This window comes from Palaemon carinicauda, chromosome 23 (genome assembly GCF_036898095.1).
Source record: "Palaemon carinicauda isolate YSFRI2023 chromosome 23, ASM3689809v2, whole genome shotgun sequence".
Taxonomy (NCBI): domain Eukaryota; kingdom Metazoa; phylum Arthropoda; class Malacostraca; order Decapoda; family Palaemonidae; genus Palaemon; species Palaemon carinicauda.
Genome location: NC_090747.1, coordinates 83,136,681 through 83,149,180, shown reverse-complemented (window position 1 = coordinate 83,149,180; position 12,500 = coordinate 83,136,681). Strand labels below are relative to the sequence as shown.

Sequence of the window (12,500 nt, the reverse complement as noted above, 5' to 3'; positions counted from 1 at the left end):
TGCAGCAAATGGTGGAGTGGAAGCAGATGTACGTCAGAGAGTGAATGAAGGTTGCAAAGTGTTGGGGGCAGTTAAGGGAGTAGTAAAAAATAGAGGGTTGGGCATGAATGTAAAGAGAGTTCTATATGAGAAAGTGATTGCACCAACTGTGATGTATGGATCAGAGTTGTGGGGAATGAAAGTGATGGAGAGACAGAAATTGAATGTGTTTGAGATGAAGTGTCTGAGGAGTATGGCTGGTGTATCTCGAGTAGATATGGTTAGGAACGAAGTGGTGAGGGTGAGAACGGGTGTAAGAAATGAGTTAGCGGCTAGAGTGGATATGAATGTGTTGAGGTGGTTTGGCCATGTTGAGAGAATGGAAAATGGCTGTCTGCTAAAGAAGGGGATGAATGCAAGAGTTGATGGGAGAAATACAAGAGGAAGGCCAAGGTTTGGGTGGATGGATGGTGTGAAGAAAGCTCTGGGTGATAGGAGGATAGATGTGAGAGAGGCAAGAGAGCGTGCTAGAAATAGGAATGAATGGCGAGCGATTGTGACGCAGTTCCGGTAGGCCCTGCTGCTTCCTCCGGTGCCTTAGATGACCGCGGAGGTAGCAGCAGTAGGGGACTCAGCAGTATGAAGCTTCATCTGTGGTGGAAATGTGGGAGGTTGGGCTGTGGCACCCTAGCAGTAGGCTGGAGGAACGTAGAGAGTAGAGGTCCCCTTTTTTGTTTTGTTTCTTGTTGATGTCGGCTACCCCCCAAAATTGGGGGAAGTGCCTTTGGTATATGGATGGATGGATCTTAGTAATCAGAATTTGTCATGTCTAAAATCAGGTTATTTTCGGTCTGAAGATTATGAAATGTAAAATTAGAATCTTGGCTTAACGCCAAGAACTGGAACTGAAAGGGGCAAGTAGTGCTAAATGAAATAAAATTTGTACCTAATTGGAGGATAAAATAAAATCCATTGAAAAACCATTTATTCAATGAAGTAAACATTCAGTAAAAGTGAAGTAATTAAAACTTATTAATATGTACAGCCACTGCAAAGAGATGCATGCGATCATACATTAAAAAAAGAATGTAGATTATGTTTGGTAGGAGAACTCTCCTACTCTCCGATGAAATCCGCTTCCTATATTTTAGCATTTTATTAACCTCCGTGTAGTTTTATAGTATAACACTAGCTAGGGTTCTGCGATACTAGCACCTCGGCGATGAATAACTTCCCAGTGCTGAATTTAAAAAGTTCATCCTAAAACAATGTCTTTTCCCTGGCATGGGTAAATATAATAAACTTTAATTTCTGGCCAAATACATAAACCATATATTTTTCTTATTCATTATAGGTAGTAGGCTGACCAGGGTAGTTATGGGGTCTGCTGACTGGCCAGACAGTACTACATTGGATCCGTCTCTCTGGTTACGTTTCATTTTCCCTTTGCCTACACACACACTGATTAGTCTGGCCTATGCTTTACACATTCTCTCTCCTCATACACCTGACAACACTGAAATGCACTCATCTCTATTTTCTCAAGTTTTGCTTCCTCTTTTCGCCTTTAAAGCCCAAGTTTCTGATCCATACAGTAACACCGATCTTATTACTGTGCTATACCGTAGATCTTGACTTTTACCTTAAATGGCATTTTCCTTGTAATAATAATGATAATACCACCCTTGCTACCTCCCTCCACTAGTTCTAGTATAATAATCGCAAAGAACAAAACCATAAACGGATGTCCTGTAGACATGACATCAATAAATTATACCAGTGGATGAAACCGTACATATATATACACTTAACCTAATAATTTTGTGTTGACCCTGATCAAAAGCAATTGATTAATATTTATAAATGATGAGATCCTGCGCAAAAACGAGGGGGTATTTGACAGCGGAGTTAGCTTAAAACCAGTTTGAAATTACCCCCATGGGTAGCTTGAAACCAATTTCAAGTTACTCCCCGGTAGACTGAAACCGGTTTCAAACTACCGGTGGTTAAGATTTGGAAGGGGGTAGTTTGAAACCACCTGGGGTTAAATTTGGAGGGGGATAGTTTGAAACCCGTTCACCGGGTAATCCAGCCACTTTGGCTATAGGGACTTTTCTCCCTGCCTTGGATGAGTCTCATATTAAAAGAAACCGGTTTGTATATTGATAGGAACAAATCACAAGTTTATAAAACCATTTTTATTTTTCCAAACTATACAAACCTGAATTCTTTAAGTTTTATTTCCTTCCGCAATAAGGAGCTACTTGGTCGTCAGCTGTGTTCAATCTTCCTCATGAAGATCATTGATATCGTCCCTATCCACCTCCAACCACATTGTCTTTTCCAAGGACACAATTTTATTGTCAATTGCCTCGGTTTCTTCCAAGCTGAATTGAGCTTATTACTTGCACGACTATAAAGATTTAAAGGCCTCTCATGAATGGCAGGGGCAAGGGACAGTAACATTACCCTATCGAGCAGGACAATGCCCTGAATTGAGGGTTCTGAAGATGACCCCTTCTCCGGCTTTTTCAATGATTTTGAGGCAATTGACAATATGAAAAGGTTCCTTCCAAAAAGCGCTCTGTGGGTGAGGTTGGTCCCTTTGGTGACCTCGAAGCATCGGTTGAACATGACTTTTGTGTAAAGCATTTTGAAGTTCGAGATCTCCTGCTGATCCATGGGTTAGGGTCAGGGTTTAAACTTGAATATGTAGCTATTACCTTAGATGGTGCTGCTTTTAACCCTAGATTACCTTAGAACTTTTCTAACTTCCACAAATTTGAAGCTAGTAAAACCGAAATTACTTTACAAAATATCATTACCCTAAAAATTACCTTGAAATCGTGCAAATTGCCTAAAACTAAGGTAATTACCTGAAAACTTTAAACCCTGGTTAGGCTATTGTAGTGGTTTTGGGCGGCAGGAACTTGATCTTTATGAATTTGAACTCCTCCTTAAGAGCGTCTTCAAGGCCTGGAGGATGAGCAGGAGCATTGTCAATAAGCAATAGAAATACCTTAAAGCAAGCACGCTTCTTGTACTTAGAAACTCTGTTGGTTATCAATCAATTGTTTACTCGATGAAGACAGACATACTTCACCTGCATTTCCTTTCTAATAAACTAGTCATAAATTATTCGAACCAAACTGTACTATATACAGTACTACAATCGTTTACAGAGGCCGTGTAATAGTGTTTTTCCCAAATATCTAACAAACCGGCTTATGAATTTCCATGAAACTACAGCAATGAATGTTTCAAACATTGGCCTAATTTTTTGTGGTACAATGAATTGACAGATGTGCTTAATGAACCCGTTTACTCTTAGAAAAAAGAGGAACTTCTTCCCTTCCACCAGAGCGTTTCGAAGAAGTGTTACTTAATCACGTAACTGTGACGCAGAGGTTCCCCCAACCCTCCTTCGGTGTTTACACCTATGGCTATCCTAGTACTCCCCCAACCCCCCCTTCCTTCTTGCCTCCTTTCCTTCATTCCCACTGTTATTAGGCTACCGAGTAAATCCCTGTTAGGAAAGACTGTGTACTGCACATATAAAATGAGCCGGAAGAGCAATAAAATGTTTTATGGTGGTAGATAATGATTAGATGGTTAACACAAATTATCAAACATAATAGAAGAGGTTTAAAACAGGGGTGTGGAATCGCACTGAGAGATGTTCTACTCGGACTCCTACAAATTTTAGATTTGCGACTAAAAAATAAAAAAAAAATAAAAGAATAAAATAAAAACATTAGTAGAAATAGAAAACAATTTTTTTCCTTGAGAGTGATGATGAGTAAAATGTTTAAGTGTCCATTTCTTGTTTTTTTTTTTTCATCCCGCATAAATCTATGGTTTCCAGCAATTGGTGATAACATTATTTTGGAAAAGCAAAGGTAATGAATACTTTGATACGAGTATATCAGCTTGGCATGTAGACAATGTCAATGGATTTCTCAAAGTAAGGTTGATTGGTTCTTTAATTAAAGTCTGGTATAATTCCAGTGACAAAGTCGCAATGATATTTGTCACATACCTTTTAAGTAACAAAAATAGGTACTGGTACTTATAACGTAAATGAATATATAAAACTATAGGTTGAAATATGATAAATCTTATGCATGTATGAACACACACACACACACACACACACACATATATATATATATATATATATATATATGTATGTATATTATATTATATATATATGTATATATATATATATATATATATATATATATATATATATATATATATATATATATATATATATATATATGATTTCAATATTTATCAAATGGCCGATGTCAATGCCCTTATAGGAAACATCTTTTAGAAGTCTACCTTCTAAGGAATTCGCTACTCTCTCTGGTGAAATTGATATGATAAATTAAATCAAACAATGCTCTCTGTCATTTTCTTCCTGGCAATTGATGTAACGAGTAACCTGTGTTGTATGGAAGAATGAGTCCTACGGCTTAACCTAAAGAAAACTATATTTCTATTGCTTTACCAACAGTCGCTTGAAGTGCGAAGTGTAGGGTTAGCATGGCTTCTTTCGTCTCCTGTCATAAGTCTCATTCTTGATCTTCAATGTAATTGAGTGGGTAAGATATAAAACGTTGGTCTTGTGTTTAGGTAAAGTCTAAAGTCACTAATCAGATTACCAGGTATGCTGAACTTTTACTGACAAAGAATTTCGTATTTCTTGGGGTAGGTCATATGACAATTATCTATGGAATTAAACAGGCGTTTAACAATTCGGGGGATGGGAGGTACAGGGGAAGAAACGTTATAACAACGTCACTGAGGGACGTCATCACTTTTGCGAATGTGTGGGTGGCTAAGACTGGCTTTATCCTCATTTTCTTAAGTAAAAAAGTTAATGAAACGTAATTGGCAATGCACAGTATTTCCCAAAATTAGGCCATTGTATGAAGCGCTCCCTGCTTTGATATCATGGAAATCCATCTGTTATTTTAGGAGTTATTTAAAAAAAAACACTATTACACGGCCTCTGGAAACGATACTAGTATTAAGTTGAACATTAAAGTCGTAATGAGGTTTACAGACTTTGAATTACGAAAATAGGTGTTCATTGTAATCCAATAATGAAATATAAATTTGTATTAAGTTTAAGCTACACACCAAACCTCACTTGAATTTTTTTAGGTTGTACTTCTATTTTGAATTAATTTTCCTACAACAAATTAGTGCAACTGTTTTTCACACAATTACTTATATTTGTGTAATTGCATTATTCATTGTCATTGCTATGACTATCATGCATTTATAAATTTGACAATCATTATCATTATTATTTTTGTTATTATTTTATAATGTTTTTTTTTCATGATTATGCTACTTTTGTCATTGCTATATTTTGACATGAAATATTATTTCATGCTTTGACAACTGTTATTGCTTTTGTTATGTACCTTTGTGTATGTGCATATATCCATTGATGACTATGTATGAATGTATGTATGTATCCATGTATGTATTTATTGTACACTGCAATAGTGTTTATTTTGATGTTATGCCTGTACCACTGACAGGTTATTCCACCTCACAACTCGACATTTTTGACAACTCTATGCTATATGATGGTATGTATTGCTTACTTATAGTAAGCATGCCACTCATATGATGAGAGGTGTGTTTTGTAAATTAGTGACTATCGAACCAAAACTCGAACCCCTTCTCATTTTCAATTCCTTTTTTTGTGTGTGTGTGTGTGTGTGTGTGTGTGTGTGTGTGTGTACAGTAATATGCCTAATGCCTACTGAGATTAAAAAAACGTACCTATAGTATTTGATTTTAGGAATCTCCTGGTTATTTTAATTTCATTTACTAGTTAATAAGCAGAAATAAGGTATCCCTTATCTTTCAACACAGCTTTCTACTGTTAGTTTCTTTCCTCTGTGTTTAAATGTCTTAATTTGTTGGACAGAAACTTACGGTCTATTAAATTCCTTATTCCTGATCTAGATATTAATCTTTGGCACCGTCGTTCAATTTGTTCATTATGCATGTTGCATAAGATTTTTCATAACTCTAACCATCCTTTACATTCAGATCTCCCTGGACAATTCTATCCTGTTGGTAATACTAGTCAGGCAGTTAATTCTAATAGCCAGGCCTTCTCCATCATGAGGCTCAATACTACACAGTAATCTAGAAGTTTTATTCCAGCTGTTACCAAGTTGTGGAATGATCTTCCTAATCGGGTAGTTGAATCAGTAGAACTTCAAAAGTTCAAAGTTGGAGCAAATGTTTTTATGTTGACCAGTCAGACATGAGTCTTTTTATAGTTTATATATGACATATCTGTTTTTGACGATGTTAATAATTTATATATGACATATCTATTTTGACGTTGTTACTGTTTTCAGAATGACTTTTGTAATTTGTTCTCATCATTTATTTATTTCCTTATTTCCTTTCCTCACTGGGCTATTTTTCCCTATTGGAGCCCTAGGGCTTATAGCATCTTGCTTTTCCATCTAGGGTTGTAGCTTGGCTAGTAATGATGATAATAATAATAGTGCCATATCCTCTGTACCATGGTCCTCCACTGTCTTGGGGTAGAGTTCTCTTGCTTGAGGGTACACGAGCACACTATTTTATCTTATTTTCTTCTTCTTGTTTTGAAGTTTTTATAGTTATATATAATAGGTTTATTTTAATGTTGATATTATTCTTAAACGTCTCTTGTAGTAGATTTCCTTTCCTCGCTGAGCTATTTTCCCTGTTGGATCCCTAGGGCTTATAGCATCCTGCTTTTCCAACTAGGGTTGTAGCTTAGCAAGTAATAATAGTAGTAGCTACAAACAGGTAACATACAAAACTCACTATTAAGTAAGATCAGAATAACTGAGTCCAAGGAGAATCTTTCATAGCTGCTGTTAAGTGTACTGTTTTTAGAAAGTTAGATAGGTGTCAGCTTGGTAGTAATTTCATTTGTTGTTTTTATTTCATTTAGTTAAGATGGATATTTGAAACAAGTCTATTTTACTTGAATGATCTACCATTTGTATTAGCAGTGTTCGATAATTGTTTTGTTTTAATGGAATATATATATATATATATATATATATATATATATATATATATATATATATATATATATATATATATATATATATATATATATATATATCCAGAGTAAATTGGGAACAGTCGCCATCTTTTGGGAATCTCCTATTTAGGACACAGCATATAGCAAGTCAGACTTGTTTCTTCTGCATTTGTTCACCTGACAAAGAAACAGTACATGTGAATCTTCATCAAGGAACAAAGCATACTTGAGCAAGTCAGACTTCTTCCCTCTGCTGAGTAGATCTTGTAGAATATCCCTTAGGTATCCAGAGTAAATTGGGAACAGTCGCCATCTTTTGGTAATCTCCTACTTAGAACACAGCATACAGGAAGTCAGACTTGCTTGTTCTGCATTCGTTCACCTGACAAAGAAACAGTACAGGTGAATCTTCATCAAGGAACAAAGCATACTAAAGAAAGTCACACTTCTTCCCCCTGTAGAATATTCCTTATCCAGATTAAATTGGTAACAGTCACCATCTTGTTGTTTCCCCGCTGCCATTTTCCTCTTCCTCTTCTTCTTCTTCTTCTTCTTCTTCTTCTTCTTCTTCTTCTTCTTCTTCTTCTTCTTCTTCTTCTTCTTCTTCTTCTTTTTCTTCTTCTGGACATCTAGTTCCATATATGTTTTTGAATTTTTTGTGTTTTTTTGTGGGGGAGGGGAAGTTTGTTTATATGTTTTATGGATCTTTTAGTTTTTATATATTTTGATATTTTAATATGATTTTATTCTCCTTATTTTTACTCTTTCCATTGAATAGCCTGTTTATTTCTGGTATTCTAGATAAAGCTGCCTCCTTAGCATCTCTTCTTAGAATTTCTTTCAGTACCACATATTCTTTCACATCATTTAGTTTAATGTTATTCACATTTTCAGTATTTCCTGTTCCCTCAAAATGCTCTATAAATTCTTTCACTTGTCCTTTTTGAACTTCTACTGGGTTTGTTTTCTTCTTCCATAGTCCCTTTCCTCTCTCTATCATATTTTCATACTTTTGAACGAGCTCTTCAACTATTCCTGTCCCGTGTGACCTCTCGTATTCCAGTACTTCCCGTATTCTAGCTAGGGCTGAGTCCTTAGCACCTCTTCTTAGAATTTCTCTTGGTACCACATATTCTTCCTCACCCATTAGGTTTATATTCACTTCAGTATTTCGTGTTCTCTCAAAATGGCTTATAAGTTCTTTCACTTGTCCTTTTTGAACTTTTACTGGGTTTGTTTTCTTCTTCCATATTCCCTTTTCTCTCTCTATCATATTTTCATACTTTCAAACGAGCTCTTCAACTATTCCTGTCACATGTGACCTCTCGTATTCCAGTATTACTCGTATTCTAGCTAGGGCTGAGTCCTTAGCACCCCTTCTTAGACTTTCCCTTGGTACCACATATTCTTCCTCACCCATTAGTTTGATATTCACTTCAGTATTTCGTGTTCCCTCAAAATGGCTTATAAGTTCTTTCACTTGTCCTTTTTGAACTTCTACTGGGTTTTTTTTTTTCTTCCATATTCCCTTTTCTCTCTCTATCATATTTTCATACTTTTGAGCGAGCTCTTCAACTATTCCTGTCACGTGTGACCTCTTGCATTCCAATATTTCCCGTATTCTAGCTAGGGCTGAGTCCTTAGCGCCTCTTCTTAGAATTTCTCTTGGTACCACATATTCTTCCTCACCCATTAGTTTGATATTCACTTCAGTATTTCCTGTTCCCTCAAAATGGCTTATAAGTTCTTTCACTTGTCCTTTTTGAACTTCTACTGGGTTTGTTTTCTTCTTCCATATTCCCTTTTCTCTCTCTATCATATTTTCATACTTTTGAGCGAGCTCTTCAACTATTCCTGTCACCTGTGACCTCTCGTATTCCAATATTTCCCGTATTCTAGCTAGGGCTGAGTCCTTAGCACCTCTTCTTAGAATTTCTCTTGGTAGCACATATTCTTCCTCATCCATTAGTTTGATATTCACTTCAGTATTTCCTATTCCCTCAAAATGGCTTATAAGTTCTTTCACTTGTCCTTTTTGAACTTCTGGGGTTGTTTTCTTCTTCCATATTCCTTTTTCTCTCTCTATCATATTTTCATACTTTTGAACGAGCTCTTCAACTATTCCTGCCACGTGTGACCTCTCGTATTCCAGTATTTCCCATATTCTAGTTAAGGCTGATTCTTTAGCATCTCTTATCAGAATTTCTCGCATTGCTGCATATTCTTCAACGTCAACTTTCTTCATATTAGTTTGATGTCCGACAACATTAACTTTTTCGTCGAATTCTTGAACCCTTTGTTTTACTTTACCTTTTGTTCCTTGTATAGCAATTCTCTCCTTCCTCCTTATTTCTTCATGGCTTTCCATAATAGATTCGTATTTTTCAATTAAACCTTCTACAACAGTCTTGTTTCTATTATAGAGTTTTCTCTCATCCACCAAATCTATAACGAGTCCTTCCTTTTGGGCCTTAGAAGATCGTGATTCATTCTCAGACATTCCTCTTGCATGTGAAATAAATGTTCCGGAATCTAAGACGGAACAATAGTAACAACATAAAAGCTTACCTTGTGAAGCTCCAATAAGATCCTCCATCCAATCTATAACGAGTCCTTCCTTTTGGGCCTTATAAGATCGTGATTCATTCTCAGACATTCCTCTTGCATGGGAAATAAATGTTCCGGAATCTAAGACGGAACAATAGTAACAACATAAAAGCTTACCTTGTGAAGCTCCAATAAGATCCTCCATCCAATCTATAACGAGTCCTTCCTTTTGGGCCTTATAAGATCGTGATTCATTCTCAGACATTTCTCTTGCATGTGAAATAAATGTTCCGGAATCTAAGACGGAACAATAGTAACAACATAAAAGCTTACCTTGTGAAGCTCCAATAAGATCCTCCATCAAATCTATAACGAGTCCTTCCTTTTGGGCCTTATAAGATCGTGATTCATTCTCAGACATTCCTCTTGCATGGGAAATAAATGTTCCGGAATCTAAGACGGAACAATAGTAACAACATAAAAGCTTACCTTGTGAAGCTCCAATAAGATCCTTAAGAGTTTGTTCCAATTCAGAAACAATTTTAGCATCCAAACCGTCACCACAATAACAATTACCCTTAAAACTCTCCATATTCAATCTAACTTCTTTCTGCCCATCACCACCTTTAGTTTTAAAAAAACGGAGTCTTCACCGAAGTCTTCTGAATGTCTTCACAACGAAACTGGATCCCAACGATATCTGTCATTTGACGAAAGATTTTAGATTTTCTTTTCCTAATTTGTATTTGAAATATTGAGCGTATATATATATACATATATATATATATATATATATATATATATATATATATATATATATATATATATATATATATATATATATATATATACATATTATACACACACAAGAGTAGACAATATCTTAATGGGGTCCAAATATCAAAGACAAAATCTCTTCGGACATAGTGAACTCCCGCAGGTTTTTAGGATGAGAAAAGTACAGCGCTCTGACCGGACTTCTCACTGAATTCTCCTGGCTGTTTTCACACCGAAACTGGATCCCGAGGACATGTGGGATCTGACGAACGTTTTTAGATTCTATCTTCCTAATTTATATTTGAAATATCGATTATATATATATATATATATATATATATATATATATATATATATATGTATATATATATATATATATATATATATATATATATATATATATATATATATATATATATATATGCAAAAGAGTAGACAACATCCAAAAATCCCTCCGGACATACTGAGCTCCAGTTAGTTTTTAGGATAAGAAAACTACAATTACATACATCCATTTATTTGGTGTCGACAAGCATTTTGAATCACTTTTTCATTCTTGCAACGGAAAAGAAATCGATTCTTTAGGAATGCCTCTCGAGTTCAAAGCAGAACTAATTGGGAGGCTTGCTAGTCCCGTCATAAGTTTATGTCCGGATCTGCGGCTATCTTCTATTCGATTCCTTTTGGAATGGCATCTTTCCGTATGACAGTCTCGAAGTTCGAATATTTTCTCCTCAGTGAAGAAGTTTCTGCAACCCCCATCCAGGCCGTCCATTATTTTTCTCTTCAGTCTCCGATGGAGTTCAAGATTCCACAGTTGGGAAGGGGTTGATGTTCAAAGTGGGTCTTGCTTGTGCTGCGCAGTTTAGAATGAGAGGCTTTCTCGCAATTCCCCCTCACAATTTTTTACACTTGATCCATAGGTCCACTTCATCTGGAACGGTCTCAATCCCCCAACAGCTAATATGGTTTGTGGCTTCAGGATTCTCCGGGAAGTCTTGGCTGCAGGATTCTTCGGAAAGTCTTGGCTGCAGGATTCTTCGGAAAGTCTTGGCTGCAGGATTCTTTGGGAAGTCTTGGCTGCAGGATTCTTCGGGAAATCTTGGCTGCAGGATTCTTCGGGAAGTCTTGGCTGCAGGATTCTCCGGGAAGTCTTGGCTGCAGGATTCTTCGGAAAGTCTTGGCTGCAGGATTCTTCGGGAAGTCTTGGCTGCAGGATTCTTCAGAAAGTCTTGGCTGCAGGATTCTTCGGGAAGTCTTGGCTGCAGGATTCTTCGGAAAGTCTTGGCTGTAGGATTCTCCGGGAAGTCTCGCAGCTTCAGCGTTTTCTTTCCTGTGAAGAATCTTCTGCTTTTTCATTCAGCTTATGCATGACTTGCTACTACTAAATACGGTACTTGAGCATATTACTTCACGTTTATAATGAGTAGATAATCCCCGCAATGGCGTCCAAAGAAGCGAAGACAGGATCTTTCCGGACAAACTGATCCTCAGTAAGTTTTCAGGATAACAGGAAAACTGTATTTGCTTCTCTCCATTCCATTTTTGGTGTCTTCTAAAGGACTCATCATTTCCTCGAGAAGGAGGTTATCGAGCGTCGTCAGGAATACTTTGGCTGAGTGATGGAATTACGCTTCAATATAAAGGCTGTGGCGGTGGAAATTAAAATTTATTCGGATACTCTGAAATTAATTATCAAATATTGATAGATGAAAACTTTCGAAATACAAATGATTTTCGTATTTTCGCAATTTCTTCAGGTTTTAAGGTGTGAGCCCTCTTGTTTCAATTTTAGAAACACACTTGCAGAGAGAGAGAGAGAGAGAGAGAGAGAGAGAGAGAGAGAGAGAGAGAGAGAGAGAGACGGAGCTATTTATTTGCAAACTAAAATATTAAGAGAGAGAGAGAGAGAGAGAGAGAGAGAGAGAGAGAGAGAGAGAGAGAGAGAGAGAGAGACGGGGCTATTTATTTACAAACTAAAATACTAAGAGAGAGAGAGAGAGAGAGAGAGAGAGAGAGAGAGAGAGAGAGAGAGAGAGAGAGAGAGAGAGAAGAGAGTGAACTAAGATGAAACAAGTTACATTTTCCTTTTTAGGATAGAAAGAGAGAGCGA

General features: G+C 36.6%; 1 protein-coding gene across 1 annotated transcript in view; it reads left to right on the top strand.

Moving 5' to 3' along the window:
- The window catches only part of LOC137616977 (uncharacterized), a 561,322-nt gene that overhangs the window by 511,721 nt on the left and 37,101 nt on the right, over positions 1-12,500 (top strand). The gene's annotated exons all lie outside the window — the stretch shown is intronic.